We start from the raw sequence: 22,149 nt of genomic DNA, 5'->3' as shown, positions 1-22,149 counted from the left end.
TCTACACAGAGGTATGCCATAAAACTGTACACACACTTCTATCCAATGGTCTAGTTCACAGTAATCTACACGGAGGATTGCCATAAAACTGTACACATACTTATATCTAATGGTCTAGTTCATAGTAATTAAAACCACTGCTTGTAATCTACATGGATGATTGCCATAAAACTGTACACACACTTCTATCCAATGGTCTAGTTTATAGTAATTAAAACCACTGCTTGTTATCTACATAGACGATTGCCATAAAACTGTACACACACTTCTATCCAATGATCTAGTTCATAGTAATTATAAACAGTGCTGGTTAGACAAAGTATGGTTGTCACAGCAACTATCAGGAAATTGTATCGCTACTCAGGATTGGATGATATCAATATGGAATTTGAATGAGAATACTGTTTATGTTGTTCAGTTGGTTGAAAGTTTGAATGATATAATGTCCAATATGGCCAACACGGCAGCCACTTTGAAAATCTTATTGCTAACTTTCCTGAAGGAAAGTTGTCTTGACATGAGTTTTTAAATTAAAAATCATATTATCACTTTTCCATCTGAACAGAGTCATGTCAACATGGCATTTCACTTTCATCAGACAACTTCTTACCATTGCTGACTTGTCCAAAATAAAAATGGTTACACTGATATCCAATATGGCTGCCACAATGGCCATCTTGACAGTCTTGTTATTGCTTGCTCCTTGTTGGATGGTCATATCATCATGAAGTTTTCATTAAAGGTTGTACGTGTGTGTGTGATTTGGATTTTTAACATAGCCTTAACAATTTTTGAATCATATCGCTACGATGTCAGCAGTGTAACAGTTTATAGAGATGTGTAGCACTGGGGCATTATGCCACAGACATGTAGCATGATGTCCCACCCAGTCACGTTATCCTGACACCAGGCCGACCAGTCCTAACACTAATCTCTTAATGCTGAGCGCCATGCAAGTTAGCCGTTAGTACCATGTTTATAAGTCTTTGGTATGACTCGGCCAGGGATCATTAAAGGTTGTATTAGGTTAAGTTGGACCCAAATGAAAGAGTGCCAGTTTGACATCAAATATGGCCACCACATCAGCCTTTTTGAAAATATTTATATTATGCCCACTGCAGACACCATATTCAAAATCTTGTGATGTCTAGTTGGTACTAAATTAAAATGGCAGCAGTCTTTAAAATTAGTTATTGCCACCCTACCCCACCCCATGGTAAGTCAAATGGCATTGTTTTCACCAGAAGACTAGTTATGATGTTTAGTTGGTCATGAATGAAAATGGTGTCAATCCCAAATATGACTGCCACAATGAGCATATTGAAAATGTTTTAATTAATTCCTGATTGAATGGTCATATCAAAATGTGGTTTCCACCAAAAGTCTTCTAATGATGCCTAATGTGTAGTAAATGAAAATGGTGCCAACACTGCAACACAAATGGCTGTCACAGTGCCTAATTGACAGTAGAGTAGTGACTTATTGTAATGCCTTTGGAAATGGTCCTTTTGATATTTTAACATGTTGTATACCCCATCAAAGTATATATTTATATGAATGGTTTTTAACATGTCTGCACATCACTGTACAGTGCTGACTAAAATATGAATATGACATGAGAAAAATCTTTGCTTTTGATCAACTTTCAGATATACATATCTATATTAATTAAATACATTGCATTTGATTGGCAGAGCTTATTACTGCTCTGGTAGCAATTTGATCAGAATGGGATTATAGGTTTGTGTCATCAAACTCTTGGACAATATCTAAAGTGAATCAGATGCATACATATGAGAGAATGTGATCGGCTGATTTTGTTGCCACTCTTAAAGCCATATCTTCTGGTGATTTTGGCCGAACTTCAAATATAGTCTATATTAATGAGACACATTGCACCTGTCTGGCTTGGCATGTTACTCGTCTTGATCTGGAGGTTATAATTATCATGTAATTTCTATGCAACATGGTACATCAGTTTGTAATGTTTGGAAAATAAAAACAAAAGAGAAACAAAAAAACAGTCTGGCGATATAATGAAGTGTTAAGTTAATTTAGGTGAGCATAACAGGCCCACTTGGGACTCATGTTTATTGATTGTTGTTAAAATAAAATATGTACATTTTGACAAATCTGTGTATTTCCTTTATTTTGCACAAGTTGCTGCTGTTTTTTTTTTACTTGCAGCTGTAGGAATGGATTTGTGAAAGCATCTTGGTACAAGTATATATTATGATGATAAAAATATTCATACCAATTTCACAAGAGTTGTAAATTGTGCTTGTCTCTATCTAGTAGTGGTGGGGATGTACATTTATATGAAATTGAGCACCTTCAACTGTATGAGTAAATGTGTATATTTATTTTTGGCGTGTCCAACCCATGTGCTGCATGTGGCCCAGTCCTTCACATTGTTAGGCCTGTGGCCATATAGGCAGTCATTTTGAAGATACTGTAGTATCATCAACTTTCATGGGGGACCAGTTTAAGTGGTTTTCGTTGCACCAAGCCACGAATTTAAATTCCCAACGAAAAATGAGCCACGTAGGATGATGACCCCCTGTTTTCTTACACTCTTTCTTTCCTAGAGATTAACACAGTTACTAGTATTTGATAAACCAAGGTAAATGCTGTAATATGGTTATTTAATATTAGCTTTGGCATGTGTTTGTTTTATTTTTTATTTCAACCTTTTGAAACAAGAATTATAAATCAGTTTATATTGTTTCAATGCACATGTTCTATAAAGTATCCGATATCTTTAATTTTACACTCACTGCCTTAATCGATTTTTGAGGTAAGTATAGAGAGAAAACAGAGAAAAAGCATAAAGTATTCAAAAAACAGTAATACTGAAAATGAAAGAAAAGTATTACAAAATAACACTATATGAAAATTAAGTTTTATTTTTATTCCAATCGATCCTTCATTCGAGTACAACTATTGTTGAAACTTTTAAATCCTTCTGAAAGCGCTTTTCATTTTATCCATGCATTTTTAATACAAAAGAACAACAATCCTGTAAAATACTATAACTATTTCTTGAAACACTATTAATACTGAAACACTATGTATATACACTAATTATAGCACAGTATTAAAGCTCACACTTCACAGATTTTTGACAAAACCACTGTATCAACATCGTGACAATCAAGTTTCATGGTACTCACAAATGCTTCTCATGTACATAATCCCAAAATTGCTGAATTAAACACGTCCAGCTTTCTCATAACCACTGATAATTAGGTCAGATCTTTCACTCATTGTTGCATGAGCTGCAATTATCCAATCAGTGTGAATTGGCTTGATTAATGAGGTTGCAAGGTTTACTAATAATACTGTGCACTGATCCTCACCAGTAACATCTTTTCCGTTACGGCGTCCATGACCTGATTAGCATATCACTCGTGGAAGTGTGACTTTAATTCTTCTTTGCACTCTTTACTTACTGTCAAATCTAGTGATTTAAGTCGGTCTGTACAAGAGGCAGACAGAAACATTAGCTGCCTGGTAAGTAAGCACCTGCACAGCTTCTGACGGGTTAGGAAATCCAGGAACCGAGGGGGGGGGGTCTACCCTGAATTTTACCACACTTAAGCTACTGTGTTAACACCATGATCGTCAGAAAGTATTGATGGTGCAACTTGATGGACTGTGGTTTAAGTAAGAGATCAATACATATGTACTTTAATAACCAATGTACTAATGTTGTTGGCTGTGTTGACTTCCTTTGATATTGAGCACTCAAACGAAAACACGGAAACAGTGATTAATCTTGACAGTTGTTTTATTTGCCCTCAAAGAGATGGAAGTATTGTTTTAGTGTTGTTGGCCACTGTCGGCTTTGCCTGATGTTTTCACCTGGTCAAAAGCATGGTATAAGTATTGAACTTGTCATGACTTTGATTTGTACTCATACAGGTGGTAGTATTGCTTTAAATGTGTACTCTTTATTTTGAGTATTTCTAGCGGTTAAACCATGAAATTAAATACCTACTAATATGCAAACTTTGACAGGCGAAACCACAAATTTAAGTACCCACGAAAATGCCTTTTTTTCACAAAACCACAAAAATTGAGCCCAAAGAAAATAAATGATACTATAGTATGCATTTTAATTAATTTTTATTCCATTTTTCTGTGATGCTTTCTTATGTTTTGTGTACATAGGGGCCCCGAGTGGCCCAGTGGTCTAAAGTGCTCACTGTTATGAATCACTGCCATCTGATTTTTGTGTGGGTTCGAATCTCGGGTTAGGTCAATGTGGGTATATGAGAAAGCTTGCCGATAGCTTCTCATGGATCGGTGTTTCTTTCTGGGGTTTTCCAGGGTTCTTCCTCCACCATTTATACTGGCTGCCATGTATTGTAACGTGCCAAGTGTCAAGATCAAATAAAATGGAATAGATTGACAGCTCACGCCTTTTTCACTTACTAGACCTGTCCAGTGTATTGTACAGTCAAGAAATGTGTGTTCACTACAAAAGATTCTATATGGATCATACAAGCACAAAACGAAACAAATATAAATATTCAACACAGTTTATTATATGTCTTCCAGGGTTGAATGTGTTTTCTCACAAAAACTAGTGCTCAGAATAGTGAATTATAATATTTGCCAATTTTCAGAACAGATGTTTCACAAAGCATGTTGAAATGACAACAATAATTTCCGTTTTAAATTGCATGTGAAAATCAGCATAAATGTTCCATTTGTTCTAATTCACATGATCTCTAACTGAGATAATCCCAATTCCCAAATTAATCTTATACAGAAAAAGAAGTTAATAGTTCTCAAAATTTGTTCATTTAACGTACCGAAGTGGTAATGGTTTTGTGAACCCAATCAAGGTTCGGAACCAGGCCCGGGTTTGTGTTTTAGAGTCCAGTGGTAAATATGTTAGAGGCACAGTCTGGAACCAGATGTTAATAGTATGTCGCATTTGGGGGGGGGGGGTGGGGGCGCTCGCCAGTTAATTTGAACTTTTGAGAGAGTGACGTGGGCTAGGTGAAGTTGTTTGCATTTGTAAGATGCACAATAGAGATAACGTTGGCATACCTCTATGTTACTTTTATGTAATATGGCTGACATTTCTTTGGATACTGTACTTGTGGAAATTGTACATGATCTAAGCACATGGTACAACAAAATGGATGCTCCCCCGTGCTTGACAAATTGACCAGAATTAATCAAAAGTACACTAACTTTAGCAATTATTAAAATAGGGAAAACGAATTTTGCTGAAGTAGACAATAGCATTTACTGAAACTGCAATGAACCAAGTACAAAATATCTGAGAAGTAAAAAAAAGTTATCGGCTCTTTTTTCTACAATTTACCTCTGAAGTTCAGGAAGTGAAAATGACCATGCGGAGCTAGCAGTTTTTTTAAACAAGCACATCTTAAGTGAGCCCAAGCTGTATGCTCTAGAACCTAAATTACACCCATCAATCATATTTCAAAATAAAGGGAATTAAAAGTTCTTTTAACATCACCTAAGATATACAAAGTCTTTATTATATAGCCAGTATAACCAGTGAAGAAATCATGGGAAATTCTTTTTCATTAAAATTCTAACCCTATGCAAAATACGAAATTGTAGAGCGCCATCTTAAAGAATCAATGAAAATGTGTTGTCAACTTACAGAAAAATTTGTCATGTTCTGTATTCAGTTTCAAAGATTTTGATATATTATACATGGCATTTACTTCCAAAATGACAACCACATAATTAATTTACTATACCCCTCTGAAGTAGCTTGAATGTAGTTTCATGACGTCAAAACTGTATTCTAACGTAACTAGGAAATGCTGTAATTTGTACATGAAAGAAAGATATTCAAGAGTAAAATACATATGAATTATTTGTTTTATTTTTCAATTCCAACATTAAATGATGTATTCTGATCATTTCCCAAGTTGCATACCATACTTTAGTCATGTTTACATTGAAATCAAGAGAGAAAAGTGGGGAAAAGTCCATATAGTTTGAGACAATAGTGCAAAAATTGTCCAGCATTAAAAATAAGTCCTTGATGCTATAACTTCATAACAGTAGACAAAAAATGTATATTTTTGGTAAATAATTACTTTTTCTTTGTTACTAGTAACCTAATTTAAATCCCTACAAATGCTTTGTATGCCAAAGAATTGAAATGAAAAGTCGGGGGAATTAACTCCATGGACAATGAATGTGATTGCTGATTGCATACACAATTGATTACAATGAAAATGAAATAAGTCTACTGCATTATATGGTCAAACAAATCAAAAACCTCCAAACATGCAGACTTTTATACATTGGGGGGGGGGTTTGCTTCCTAACAATTTCAAGCCCCAGCCTGACAATGATGTCACATCCTAAGATCCAACACAACCAAGAACAATTGGTAACCATGACGTCACTGATACTGCATCAACCTACATTAGCTACTTCCTAAGAAAACATGGCTGCAGGAAGACCTATGAAAAGAGCAAAGCGTCCACAACAGTTCACACAACAGAGTCAACCATGGAACTATGGTGTACAGATAGCCAAGAATGACCAACCAGGATCTAGGTTGCAATCTGGCTCTGCATCTCCATTAATAACGCGGCCAAGATTAGATGTTTATGAAGAGTCACTATCATCTTGTGGCCCAAATCAAGTGCCATCCAAGCTTCGCCCTAAAAAGGAGAGAAAAAATGAAGAAAACTTCATTGTTGGGTCACATGAGGAGGAAACCGGTGTGGACAACATCAATGGAAATATAATAATTAACATACAAAAACTTAATATTATATTGGAAAAGTTGCACATAATGCATGATAGAGTTGGAAGTTGCAAGCGATACAGTCCACATATGTATGCAAGCAAAACTCAAGGACTATGTGCTTTTTTGACCATTAAGTGTACAAACTGCAATCTTCAGGAAGCAGGACAGGCTGCCTTTCCAGAAAAGTGCCCAGGACAGAGAAAGAGAGGCCCAGTCACGGGAAATTTAAATGAGATGTTGGCACTTTCTTGCTACAAGACCAAAGTTGGAGTGACTGACCTAAGATTTATCATATCATGTCTGAATATTCAGCCTCCTTCTTGTGGCTACTTATACAAGAAACTTAATGAACTGTCTAGTACTGTAATAACTGTCAATGAATATGCTTTAGTGGCAAATCAAAAATTTGTTCATGAGGTTAATCAGTTAACATACAAAGGCATTCATGTACAGACAGACACTGCATACAACCACAGACCACAGAGTGGGGGGAGTCTGCCACACAGTCTGTGGCTATAGTCATGGAACATTCCACAAGCAGAAAACTTCCCCTCTGTTTCTCCATTGCAAACAAATTATGTGGGAAAAAAACATGCATACACTTAAACTGCAAAAAAAATCATCGCACAGAAGACTCGATGTCCTCCACAGAAACCAAATTAGCAAAGGAAAATTTAAATAAGCTTGAACTGTTAAACATACTAAAGATTGATTCTTTAACTTGTGATGCAAGCGTTCAGCTTGAAAAGACTGTCTGGGAACATTCAGATAAGGTTCAGAGACCCATACGACAATTTACATGCTATGTGCATGCAATGCGCACTTCAAAAACATGTTAAAAATGTACATTTAATTGGTCCCTTCCCTGGTAAGGACAAACAACTCTTTCAACAAAAATTGGCAACTGCTATCAGGAGAAGAGTACGTTTTGAGCTTGTATGCATACAACAACATTTCAGTTCTGAAGAAACATTATGGCAAAGTCAAAGGCAGCCGTCCAAAATATTATCCAATGTTTCAGTAATAAGCATGGAAATTGTCAATAAAACATACTTAGTCTGCCGTGCCCATTTAGCATCCTATTCATCAAAATTTCTGCCATATGGTAAACATTTAACTCTTTCTTCTGATGATATTGAAAGCTTGAATCGGTACTAAGACATTTTGTCTCAGATGTCAAGCTAAGTAAAATTTCATGCTTTCGAAACACAAATAAATGTGAAAGCTTGCACAATAGGATTTTTACATATGCACCTAAGACATCAGTATGGAGCAGAACTTTTGATGCATTATATCATTCAGCCCTTCATAGCTCTGTGTATGGTACAGGAAAGTCTACACTCATACTGGCCAAGTCTCGTGGAATTGTTTCTAATAAATCTGATCCAGTATTTCAGCACATGGTAGAACGAGATCAAAGAACAGTAAAAGATAGGGAGAGGAAATCGAGTCATCAATATAAGCATAGACGCTACATCAAACGCAAACAAAAATGCAATAGAAAACTTATACAGAATTCAATGTTTGCCAATTCAATAAATAATTTTGTAACCAATGAACATTCATACACATTAAATCCGTTAAATTAACACCATTTAACCAATATTAAATTTACCTATCACAGTACACACCTCCCATAGCCTCTATGGCCTTGGCATTCACCATTGGCTTTACATGATTTTCTAGCCATGTTTACTCTTTTTGGTTCAAGTGATAAATGATCAGGATTTATACATGTTTTTGTATGGCATCTGTGCGATACCTCACACTGATATGGTAGTGAGTTTACCATAGTTTCTACATACAACTTTAGTCGGTGAGACAAAAGAGTCTTTCTTTTCCCACAAAAGGTTACATAAATTATTCCATAACCATGTCAGTCATGTGAGCCTGTCCAAATGTGACACTTGCTGGTGACTTGTGTATGTCGAGCTAAAGCACTTTTAAATGTAACTAATTCTTGATCTGTTAATTTACTGTGAAATATTTGTGATATATCAAGACCATATGATACTATAGAATTTTTTATCTGAAAATAAAAAAAAATATTAAACACCATGACAATGAATTTTGCTGTGTTTTATTTTACATCTTTGTCCATATAGTTTTATTTGACAATTAAAAAAAAGAAAAAATACCCATATTATTAGCAGTTCAAAGAATAACTGATATCGTCTTCCTTGAGAAAGGTGAAATTAATGCAATATTTTTTAAAAACAAGTACACACAGAGGTTTCTAATTGCCATTAGTCAATGCCAAATTGTGTACAATGACAAGGGACCTAACTCTTCTCAAGCCTACCTGCAACCTCTTAATCAAAGCATATTTTGGAATGAAAGACACATTTAAGTTCTAAAATTTAGTGAATATAAACTAAATGAGCCAATATTAATACAAACAGCAATAAACATAACTCCATGGGTATACACCCTAATGCTCTTTATGGGGGTGCTCACCAGTTAATTTGAACTTTTGAGAGAGTGACGTAGGTAAGATGAAGTTGTTTGCATTTGTACGATGCACAATGGAGGTAATATTGGCATACCTCTATGTTACTTTTATGTAATGTTGCTGACATTTCTTTGGATACTGTACTTGTGGAAATTGTACATGATCTAAGCACACGGTACAACAAAATGGATGCTCCCCCGTGCTTGACAAATTAAGCAGAATTAATCAAACGTACACTAACTTTAGCAATTATTAAAATAGGGAAAACGAATTTTGCTGAAGTAGACAATAGCATTTACTGAAAGTGTAATGAACCAAGTACAAAATATCTGAAAAGTAAAAAAAGTTATCGGCTCTTTTTTCTACAATTTACCTCTGAAGTCCAGGAAGTGAAAATGACCATGCGGAGCTAGCAGTTTTTTTAAACGAGCACATCTTAAGTGAGCCTAAGTTGTATACTCTAGAACCTAAATTACACCCATCAATCATATATCAACATAAAGGGAATTAAAAGTTCTTTTAACAGCACCTAAGATATACAAGGTCTTTATTATATAGCCAGTATAACCAGTGAAGAAATCATGGGAAATTCTTTTTCCTTAAAATTCTAACCCTATGCAAAATACGAAACTGTAGAGCGCCACCTTGTTGGCTGTGACACAGTGTGTCGTTTTGAGTGACACAGTCTGAAACCAGATGTGGATAGTGTGTCGCTTGAGTTGAATGCGACAATGTGTGTCACTTTTTGACAACAAAGTGTGTTGTTGTGTCGGGTATATTATTTTGACAGCTAAATGACACAACCACTACATAATGGATAGCAGACGGCTGTGTTGATGATGACACAGTGACAGTGTCGTCAATCCTCTATGGGAGTTTTTATCTGATATAGCCTGGAAATAAACATTGAAACAATTTCAGAGAAACATTATAGTAGTCATTATAAGTATTAAATTTAATGTGTCGGTAGTAACTAGTCCACCTTGCTATTACGGCTTGAAATTATCAGTTGAGTCTTTTTGCTTGGTATTGAGACCTTTACTTGAATCCAGTAGAACCACAACTGCCAAAACGGCGGATCTTACCCCTATTTATAGGTATTGGGAATGCACTTGGGAAATTCATGACAAAGTTTTCACGAATATGACTAAATAAGGAAGAATTCGGAAATATTAAAATGAGCGCCTCCTAGTGAAAAGCCGAGCGCCCAATACAGCTGTTTATATATTGCATATATTTGAAGGAATATACGGTCGGTTCGTGTAGTCCTAAAATTGTATGTGTTACATGATAGTGCACTTAGGATTGATGTTTTTATCAACCGTATTTATTATGTCGTCACTAAAAGATCTCGTATGAGGGGGAGGCCCTTAGATTATTCATTCAGGAGGAGCAGTCGATGCTGTCTGTCTTTGTGTCTGAACTTTATTGTCTGTGATGTGATGTGATGGAGCTGATGAGAAAGCCAGTGACTGTCCATGTTTGTTGGGCTACTGTAGAGCTGTTGGTGTTTGTGTTGTCAGCTGTGAAACTGTTGTTAGAGGGGAGGTTTTAGCCATGGTGCTGGGTTGGATGTCATGTGGTGGTTCTTTGAGACTTGATATGTACCTAGTGTGCTTCTGTCAGTGGTGACGTTAGGTTCATAGGGAGATTGGGGTTATCTCGTACTGAGGAACCAGGGCTCCGAAACCAACAGGCTTGCAGGGTCCAAGGGATCCATGGGTAGGCTGGGAGTGGTGGGCCATGCGTGGTGGCTCCTTCACCATTCGACAGTGGTGGGACTGAAGATACCCTGTGAGTGTCATTTTGGACACCAGGTTATCTCCCACCATTTGGGTTACATATCATGATCACTACTCAAGCATAAAAAACCACCATCAGTGCAATAAAACCAGAAATACCATCATTACAGTTATCTGAGCTAACATCACTATTGCTATTTGAGCAAACGTTTTTTGTTGTTGTTATTATTAAACGTCATTATCGCTATTTGAGCGAATGTTTTTTCTTTGTTATTGTTAACGTCATTATCGATGTTTGAGCGAAAGTCTGTTACCTGTGTATGGAAATTTTTGAAAGGCATGAATAACGTAGATAGTTTTGTCGACGATACTTTTGTATATACGCATGCCTGGAAAGAGCATGTTAGTTTATAACATCTGTTCGACAGACTCCACAAGGCAAATCTCACAGCAAGACCCTCCAAGTGTAGTATAGCATATTCTAACTTGGAATGCTTGGGCCATGTAATAAGTGGGTCAGGGCAAGTACAAACATACCCTGGCAAAATTTAAGCGATCAAAGACGTTCCTAGGCCAGAAACCAAGAAACAGATATGATCGTTTCATGGGTTGATAGGATTTTATAGGAAGTTCGTTCCAAATTTCGCCGCTATAGCTATAGCTAGTCCATTGACGGAATTAACTAGGAAGGGGCAGCCCAATAAAGATTCTTGGGGTTCATGTCAGGAAAAAGCTTTTAATGCTCTTAAGGGAAGACTGATCAGTGCACCGATCCTAAAGTTGCCAGAATTAAATAAATCGTTCATATTGAGAACTGATGCTTCCGACACGGATTGGGAGCAATATTGCCACAAGAGCAAGAGGGGGTAACATTACCCATAGCTTATGTTAGTAGGAAATTGCTGCCTATGGAGCAAAATTACCCCGTGATCGAAAAGGAGTGTTTGGCACTGGTGTGGGGTATAGGGAAATTCCACACGTACCTTTTCGGAAGGGAATTTGTATTTGAAACGGACCATCAACCTCTCGTATATTTGAACAAGGCAAAAGTTGCCAACACAAGATTGATTCATTGGGTATTGACTCTGCAGCCATATCGTTTCCGTATCGAAGCAATCAGAGGGTCGGAAAACGATGGGGCTGATTACTTAAGCTGAGTCTAATTTGCATTTTTTTTTCAAATGTAAGTAACGTTTCAGTTCATATTTTTGACACAATTCTGTGTTTTTCTAAAAGTGTTTACACTTATTTGAAGGGGGGGGAGGTATTGTCACGAAATTGTGTATATGAGTTATATCAATATGTATATGTTGTCAAAAATGTACTCGGGTTTCGTTAACGTGTACAGCCTCACCCGAGGGTGGTACATTTTTTCGGCTCTAGTTATTTCGAAATCCTGAGCGAAACTCAGATCCCTGCACGTGCAAATTGCCTTCAGCGGGAAACCCAAGTACCTAGCTGCGCATATCTGACACAGCTAGTGTACATATAGAGCAAATTCTCTATAACCAAATTACATTACACCGAGTCTTGTCAGGAAGCTTACCCCTTTACGGAAGCAAATCTCCAGCTGTAGAGCTGCCTTATGCCATGCCTTGTATATGGTTTGATGTGGAGTCACCAGCTGTAGAGCTGCTTTATACATGCCTGCCATACCTTATACATCGTTTGATATGGAGTCACAGAACTCTGTGGGGTTTCATGTGACGTATATGCTGTGTTACGATGACGTTGGATCAGAAGAGTGGTCTGGTTTTCTCCATGCGAGGGACCAGGGCTTCGCAACCATCGGGTCTGTGATGTGAAAGCTCTCGAGGGATCCTTCTGCAGACTGAGAGGAGCAGAGCATGCGTGGGTGCTTCTCTGGCCATTGACTAGAGCGCGTGGAACTGGAGTTAACATCTTGGTCGTCAAATGGGCGCCACAATAGTCATAGTGTTCCATGTTATTTCCACTACTGCATTTCATATTTTCAATCATTCCTATTGCTATATCGTTATGTGAACGATCGATAGGTTCCTAATTTCATTCATTCCTATTGCTAAATCGTTATGTGAACGATCGATAGGTTCATAATTTCATTCATTCCTATCGTTATGTGGACGATCGCTAGGTTCGTAATTTCATTCATTCCTATTGCTATATCGTTATGTGAATGGTTGCTAGGTTCATAATTTCATTCATTCCTATTGCTATATCGTTATGTGAACGATCGATAGGTTCTTAATTTCCACTGCTTTTCAATATCGTTTTATGAACGATACATTCAAATTTACATTCTTTTCAAAATCGTTATTTGAACCATACGTTCAAATTTACCTGCTTTTTAATATCGTTTTATGAATGATACATCTAAATTTACATTCTTTTCTAAATCGTTATTTGAATGATACATTCAAATTTACCTGCATTTCAATATCGTTGTATGAACGATACATTCACTTTGTTTATATTGGGGTGTAGATCATATACTTTTATTTTGTTGATCGGTGATAGGACTTAATTCACATTTGTTTGAGATTCCATTTGTTAAATTCATGTTTTGAGTTTCTTCTCGTTAAGTTAATTGTTGTTGATAGTTCCATGTTTGGAACTTTATAATTTTCCTTATCTTTTTGTTTATAATAGTGTCAGATTTGTTAATATTTAAATTGCGTTTATAAATAAACATCTTGTAAACACAGTTGCTTTTGGTGTCTTCCCTCATCCAGTCCCAACCCGGCTTCATCCTGTGACAATTTACATATTGTATCAAATTACTTTTCCTTTGTGCAAGTGTCATATATCAAAAACTGTTACTACAGTTACTATCATTTGCATTGGAAACAGGTGTGACTTTCTAACATGAAGGGAGTGTAAAACATAAATGGAGATTATAAATTATCTCCAACATTAATGATATGTGCAAATGCACTTTATAAAAATACAAGTTGACAGGTAGTCAGGATTGTTTCAGCATAGCCTGTTTTGTGCTTAAAAATGGAATTAAACACTATAACAAGAACAAAAGTGTATCTACTTCAAAATGTGACTATATTATTTAACAATATTATTAGTGTCATGTAATAAATGTTTTAGATTTTTATATTTAATTATTAAACAGTTCTCACTCATGCAGACTGCAACCTTAATAATTTTTACTGTTTTGGTCTCTCCCCCATCCCCCGCCCAAAAAGATTGGTTTATTTGAAAGCATATATGTTCCTACTTTTGCTTTTTGTTAGTGTTGCAATTGTTATCTTTATATTTTAGTGAAATGACTTAAAAATTGTTACAACTACAGTAAATATCCAAATCATACACACACTTTCTACTTTTATTACTTCTGGCTGAAGAACAAAAGAGCTGGTGGGATGATATGTTGTCCACCACAAGTTTGTATTGCTACTCCTCCTAAACTACTTGGAGGACTGCCATGAAATTTTATACACATATTTATTCCATGGTCTAATAGGTCTTAAAATGAAAATGGTGCATCAGCCATCTTAAAAAACATTCTGAATGAATGATAGTACATGTATCAGCATTAGTTTTCAAAAAAAGACTTCTTATGATGTGTACATGAAATTGGTCTTAAATAAAAATGTTGTCCTGCTAATGTCCAATACGGCCTACATGGCCAGTTGATGTCCAATATGGCCTACATGACCAGCTGATGTCCAATATTGTCTACATGACCAGCTGATGTTCAATATGGTCTACATAGCCAGCTGATGTCCAATAAGGCCTACATGGCCAGCTGATGTCCAATAAGGCCTACATGGCCAGCTGATGTCCAATATGGCCTACATGGCCAGCTGATGTCCGATATGGCATACATGGCAGCCATCAGGAAAATCTGGTTATTGCTGAATGGTCATATCAACATGGTTTTCATTTAAAAACTTCTAGTCATGTTTAGATGCTCTTAAATATAAATGATGTCGACCTGACATCCAATATGGTCATCATGGCAACCATCTTAAAAATCTTGTTATCCAAATTATACAGGAAGTCATATTGATGTGGGACTTAAACCAGAAGTCAGACTTTTTAAGATATCTAGTTGGTCCTACATGTGTAAATGAAAATGGTGTCGACCTGATATCCAGTATGGTCACCATGGCAGCCATCTTAAACATCTTGCTATCCAAATTATGCTCAAACAGGAAGTCACGTTGATGTGGGACTTTAACCAGAAGTCAGAGTTCTTAATACGTCCAGTTGGTCCTACATGTGTAAATTAAAATGTTATCAATCTGATATCCCTTTCACAGCAGCCATCTTGAAAATCTTATTCCTACTCCACTCCAAATGGATGTCTATATCAGCATGGGGTTTTCACAAATAGACTTCCTAGGATACCTGGATAGTCCTAAATGAAAATGGTGCCAGTTTTGCATCCAATATGGCTGCCACCAATGACTATCTTAAAAATCTCATTACTGCACCCCCAGTATGCATGATCATTATGACACAAGATTTTAATTAAATGAATTTAATAATGTGTACTTTGTCCTAAATGAAAACAGTACTATTCTGACATCAATATGCGTACCACAGCAGCCATATGTAAATTTGAAAGTCTTGTTATAGATGAAGAATAATGGAGATGGCTCAACATTCGACCATCAAAAAAAGACATAGTCTTGTTTTGGATTCCTGGAAATTCTTTTCGCAAACTAGTACATATGATGTCAGTGAAGACCCCTATGATTTTATTTATGTTTAAATAACTTTTAATCTATACCATATAGTCAATATTTTGCTGACTCTCTGGTAAACTCTACACATGCATACTTGAAAGAACTACATGGATGGTGAAGAAACTTGGTATGGCTATTTACCTTTATGAGTACTTGCACCCTGATACAAAATCAGGTTAGTGATCCAAGGCCAAGACAGGGGCCCCAAGTGGCTGAGTGGTCTAAAGCACTCTCCGTTATGGATCACAGCCATCTCACCTCTGTCTGCGTGGGTTCGAGTCTAGGATTCGGCCAATTTGGGTATGTGAGAAAGCTTGCCACTCGCTTCTCGTGGGTCGGTGGTTCTTTCCGGGGTTTTCCTGGGTTCTTCCTCCACCATTAATACTGGCCGCCATGTATAGCCTATAGTGTGCTGCAAAATGGCATTAAACCCTACAACAACAACAAGGACAAGACAGATTGTTTGACAACTCCATTTCAACACCACCATTGCGTGTACATTCCTGAAACGGTCACTTTCAACTTGAGGAATAATATACACTGAAACAATGCTAGCAAAACATTGATCACAGTGGCCTACTTTTCACATCCCAGTCGGGAGCCAATCCAGAAATGTTGCAGGGTGGGGTGGGGGCATGCATGTCACCTACAAGTAAGCAAGAGCAAGTAGGATGAAACCCTAGCTAAGCAACGCCTCCAAAAGCTTTTATATTTTAAGCTTTTTGGGAGTATAATTTGAAAAATCTAGCTAGATATAAAACTTGCCTTTGGGAAATGTTCAGGGTATCATTTCACAAAACAATATATGCCCCATTATTTTCTTGTGTTTAAATGTACAATATTTGAACAAGATTATGGGTGTTTTACTAATCAGAATTATGAATCTTTTCTCAATACATCTTTATATAGCTCATGGCAAGTTCCAGGCTGGCATAAGTACAAAGTTTTTAAAATAAGTATATTTGTGGATAGCAAGGATTAGATGGACAGAGAGAGTTATATTGATATGCGACATCAACTTCGAATATATACCATATAGTGTGTCTTCTCTAACAAAGATAATCTGAAACGTATTTATTAATGGTATCTGTAAAAATAATTTTGTAAATATTAATGTGTACAATATGTGCACTTTTACATAGAGCAAAAAAGAATAAAAATAAAAGATGGCTGTGGCGACCTGAAAATCTAATTGGGTCATCTACATATGTGTACAAAAATTCATTCCATCCATTAAATGGTTCTTGCCCACTGTTGCTAAATATCTTCTCAAGACAGACTTACAGAAGTAAGAACATACATATCAGTAGGACCGAATCAAAATCGCCCCAACAGACTGACGTATAGAAGTAAGAACATATGTATCAGTTGAACCAAATCAAAATTGCCCCAACAGACTGACGTAAGGAAGTGACATTTGGCTGATTTGTTTATATGGTATGTCCCTGGTTCAATCAACAGACTGACGTAAGAAAGTGACGTTTGGCTGATTTGTTTATATGGTATGTCCCTGGTTCAATCAACAGACTGACGTAAGAAAGTGACATTTGGCTGATTTGTTTATATGGTATGTCCCTGGTTCAATCAACAGACTGACGTAAGAAAGTGACATTTGGCTGATTTGTTTAGATGTGTATGTCCCTGGTTCAATCAACAGACTGACGTAAGAAAGTGGCATTTGGCTGATTTGTTTATATGTGTATGTCCCTGGTTCAATCAACAGACTGACGTAAGACAGTGATGTTTGGCTGATTTGTTTATATGGTATGTCCCTGGTTCACTCAACAGACTGATGTAAGAAAGTGACAATTGGCTGATTTGTTTATATGTGAATGTCCCTGGTTCAATCAACAGACTGACGTAAGAAAGTGACATTTGGCTGATTTGTTTATATGGTATGTCCCTGGTTCAATCAACAGACTGACGTAAGAAAGTGACATTTGGCTGATTTGTTTATATGTGTATGTCCCTGGTTCAATCAACAGACTGACGTAAGACAGTGACGTTTGGCTGATTTGTTTATATGTGTATGTCCCTGCTTCAATCAACAGACCGATGTAAGAAAGTGACATTTGGCTGATTTGTTTATATGTGTATGTCCCTGGTTCAATCAACAGACTGATGTAAGAAAGTGACATTTGGCTGATTTGTTTATATGTGTATGTCCCTGGTTCAATCAACAGACTGATGTAAGAAAGTGACATTTGGCTGATTTGTTTATATGGTATGTCCCTGGTTCAATCAACAGACTGACGTAAGAAAGTGACATTTGGCTGATTTGTTTATATGTGTATGTCCCTGGTTCAATCAACAGACTGACGTAAGACAGTGACGTTTGGCTGATTTGTTTATATGGTATGTCCCTGGTTCAATCAACAGACTGATGTAAGAAAGTGACATTTGGCTGATTTGTTTATATGGTATGTCCCTGGTTCAATCAACAGACTGACGTAAGAAAGTGACATTTGGCTGATTTGTTTATATGGTATGTCCCTGGTTCAATCAACAGACTGACATAAGAAAGTGACATTTGGCTGATTTGTTTATATGTGTATGTCCCTGGTTCAATCAACAGACTGACGTAAGACAGTGACGTTTGGCTGATTTGTTTATATGGTATGTCCCTGGTTCAATCAACAGACTGATGTAAGAAAGTGGCATTTGGCTGATTTGTTTATATGTGTATGTCCCTGGTTCAATCAACAGACTGACGTAAGAAAGTGACATTTGGCTGATTTGTTTATATGTGTATGTCCCTGCTTCAATCAACAGACTGATGTAAGAAAGTGGCATTTGTCTGATTTGTTTATATGTGTATGTCCCTGGTTCAATCAACAGACTGACGTAAGAAAGTGACATTTGGCTGATTTGTTTATATGGTATGTCCCTGGTCCAATCAACAGACTGACGTAAGAAAGTGACATTTGGCTGATTTGTTTATATGTGTATGTCCCTGCTTCAATCAACAGACTGACATAAACAAGTGACATTTGGCTGATTTGTTTATATGTGTATGTCCCTGCTTCAATCTAACTTCAATACTTTTTAGTAATTTTATTAACATTGATTAGTGGAGAGCATACATGTTTTGCAAACAAATAATTTTTAAAGCCATAATGTAAATGTTTCAGAATCTGTAGACCATAATAGATACAATGGATAGAAAGATCAGAACTTGTAGACCATAACAGATACAATGGATAGGAAGATCAGAACTTGTAGACCATAATATATACAATGGATGGCAAGATCAGAACTTGTAGACCATAATAGATACAATTGATAGGAAGATCAGAACTTGTAGACCATAATAGATACAATGGATAGGAAGATCAGAATTTGTAGACCATACTATATACAATGGATGGCAAGATCAGACTACTCATTGTCTATATGGATCTGAATCTAATAATTAGATAATTATATAAACATATTAGTTAATCAAATTTAAGTTCTTTGCATAAATGTATTATTATGTAAATGGAATTTTTTAAAACTATTTTTTGGCATTTACTTAAAAACATTAGTAAGATACAGTGATTACTTGAACTTAATCATGTGTTGAGAGAACTTATTAAGTGTTTATGAGACATATCATTTTTTGATGATCAGCAATCTAAAGAAATTAATCTACATTAGGCCGCACCATACACAATGTAATTTTATTATAAGCTTGTATGAGCCTATAAACATAGAGTTGGTGTTGAAGCACGAATGAACGGTGCATTTTTGTCCACATTTTAGTCTTACAATGCAAGTGATTGAATCAAAAGTGAAATTAAAACCCAGCTGAAGCTCTGACTGATGATACTCTACCAAGTTCCAGTGCTGCGTCTCTTCCAGTGACCAGAAGAATGGATGCAGACATGTTCTCTCTCATAGCAGCGACAAGGCTGACACATGGGGGTCTCCAGTCAGTTAAGGCACCAGGATGTAATGGCACACATGGGTCTGCAAAATTCTTACGACCATCTACCAAAGCAAAACTGGACTTGAATGAGGCAGAATTGAATGAGCATGATGGGACATGTATGATTTGTATGAAAAAAATGTAGAAATGTGGAATGATATCATTCATCGCCATGGTAATCAAGTCAACATATGTGGTAGACCAGAATTCCAAATTGCTAATGAAAGAAAATGGGGACTTGCTTGGAAGTATACTATGATGCGTAAACACTGCAGCTTTAAGTTACAAGATTATAAGTTGCATGAGGAGATAAAAACAAATAAACCTGGCCCAAATCCTGCTACTATAAATATGATGTTTCAAGATGGATTAAAAGATACACCATTGGGCAACATCAGGGATAGATACTTGCTTGCAGCCACTGACATTCCACCACCTAGCAGAACATCGATGCAAAGGGCCTCCAACCTTGTAGGCAAAGCAACAGTGGAGCTCAATGAAATGTATATGACAGACAAGCTGAAACCAGTCAGACAGGTTAATGTCATTCGTGGTGTTCAGCATCCTGAGCCAATAAATGTTGCTTTTGATGCAAGATATAATGCCATTAGCTTTGGACATGAAAAGAAACCTGGTCAAAGTTCATCGCAAGCTGTTGGAATTGCCTGTGAAACTGTTACAGAGAAGCAATACATTGTGTGGACTACTGTAGAAACAAGCTGTGTCAGACTGGAGCATTGCTGATGGGGAAAGGTTTGGATGTGCAATGTTCAGGAGGCCATGTTGACTGCACAACAAATATGTCACCAGTTGCAACACATTCAGAGTATGAAATCGCAAGAGAAATGGGAAACAAGTTGGTGCTGCAAGAGATTCTCATTAGACATGCAACAACAGCTGAAGATGCGCAGGCTGCTGCTGCCTTTCAAGCTGCTTACAACATTCTACAGCCAATGTGGGAAGTAGAATGACTGTCAGACTCCATTCATTTGGGTCATTTACAGTTCAAACGGTGTAATTCTGCAATATTTAGTGAAAACATGTTTCCATGAATAAAAACAACAGAAGGAAAAAGGCCCGAACAGAAAATTGTCAGCCAAGATATTAAACCATGCTGCAGTTTGATCTTCAAGGAACTGATGGAGGACAATGGTGGTGATATTACAAATATCAACTTCCCCAAGTATTGGATGCCACTCTGCGCTGTTATTCAGGGGATTGCTAAAAATGTTGATAGTATTGAAAAGTCTGTAGGGGAGGAAGTACTAACAGTTGGTGGATATGATCCGCATACCTGGGCCTTCATCAAGTGACTCCTCTAAACATGACAGAAAATGATAAGAATATCCGCTAGACGTTCTGGCAATTAAACTCTCCTGTAATGTAGAAAGACTGCAACTGAACAAAAACACACAGAAATGTGAGGTTGTGAACAGATCAATCAGTGTTTCATTACCTAAAAATATTAACTATTCCAGAAACTTTGAGGCAAGAGTGCATTCAACAATATAGAGACTCGAAAACAGACTAGGATCATCACTGATAACAAAGGTGAAACACTTGGGAGGTAAACTTTCAACAAGGACTCTGAGATCACTGGAGACAATTGATAAAGACTGCACTTGCCATCAATTGTATCAAAGTATCCCCAAACCAGGAAACATATTCTAACAAGATGAAGAAATATGATACAGACCCATCTGAGGTACAGGACACAGCAAGGCAATAGGAAGTCTGATACTGCAAAGGACTGGCAGACTCCAAGGGTGATCACTCCAATGCACAGGTTTAGCAGCAACCACTGGACACTACAGACAAAAAGATTATCTTAATTCCATGTGCAAAATGACAGTCCTCAAAGACACCAGGAAGAATACACTGTACAGAAGGGAAAACTGCAGTGGGTAAATCTGTAGGTGGTACAAAGCATGTTATGTGCAGATTTGTTACTTACTACCACCTGAGGAAACCTATGAAGAGGTCAAAACAGTTTTCTCTGACTATGAAGACACAAATAAAGAAATTAAAAAGCAAAATACATATATGCAAATAAATTCTAAAATAAAATAGCATAAAATGACTTACTAGCTAACAGAATGAATGAATGAAGGAAGGAAGGAAGGAAGGAATCAAAGGAAGGAAGGAATGTACTTAAGACATCACTGTCATGTCAGCTTTGTCTAGTAAAATAAAGACCACACTCTTAGTTTTCTCCTTCTTACCCAACACAATCATCCATCCATGCATGCATGCACGACACGGTTTTAAAAAAATCATCCATTGCAACTTCTATATGGTGTAGGAATACATTGCTGCTAATAATAATGAGTGTCATCTCCAACAGATAACATTTCTGTGAATTTATTTTTAAATTTAACACAACAAAATTATTTTTTTTCTAATGTTCATAGTCCATATACAAAAGATGTGAACATTTCATGTGACTATCATTAATAAATAAATATTTCATACCAAAAGTTTAATCAATACTGCCCTGACAGGGTTAGACTCTTTCACCTGAATGGACAAAACCTCCATCCGTGTTCAAATCAATGATTCTTAAATACTGCTGCAAAGTTTCAAGGAATTTCGTCCATGAATAG

The 22,149-nt window shown here is 36.7% G+C and overlaps 1 long non-coding RNA gene and 1 pseudogene across 5 annotated transcripts in view; one reads left to right on the top strand and one right to left on the bottom strand.

The window, feature by feature from the left end:
• Positions 1-4,528: 4,528 nt before the first annotated feature.
• The window catches only part of LOC149784698 (uncharacterized), a 192,562-nt gene continuing 174,941 nt past the window's right edge, over positions 4,529-22,149 (bottom strand). For 4 of the 5 annotated variants that reach the window (XR_016413934.1, XR_016413936.1, XR_016413937.1 and 1 more), the window contains one exon: positions 4,529-6,668. This is a non-coding gene — a long non-coding RNA (uncharacterized LOC149784698). Of the gene's footprint in view, positions 6,669-19,452; positions 21,315-22,149 lie in introns of those variants that run through there. The other variant, XR_016413935.1, reaches the window with a different exon arrangement.
• Positions 6,675-12,577, top strand: LOC149784702 (uncharacterized; annotated as a pseudogene).

The sequence above is a fragment of the Sinohyriopsis cumingii genome, chromosome 14 (genome assembly GCF_028554795.1).
Source record: "Sinohyriopsis cumingii isolate HCF-2022 chromosome 14, ASM2855479v2, whole genome shotgun sequence".
Taxonomy (NCBI): domain Eukaryota; kingdom Metazoa; phylum Mollusca; class Bivalvia; order Unionida; family Unionidae; genus Sinohyriopsis; species Sinohyriopsis cumingii.
This window is presented reverse-complemented; position numbering and strand designations above follow the sequence as displayed.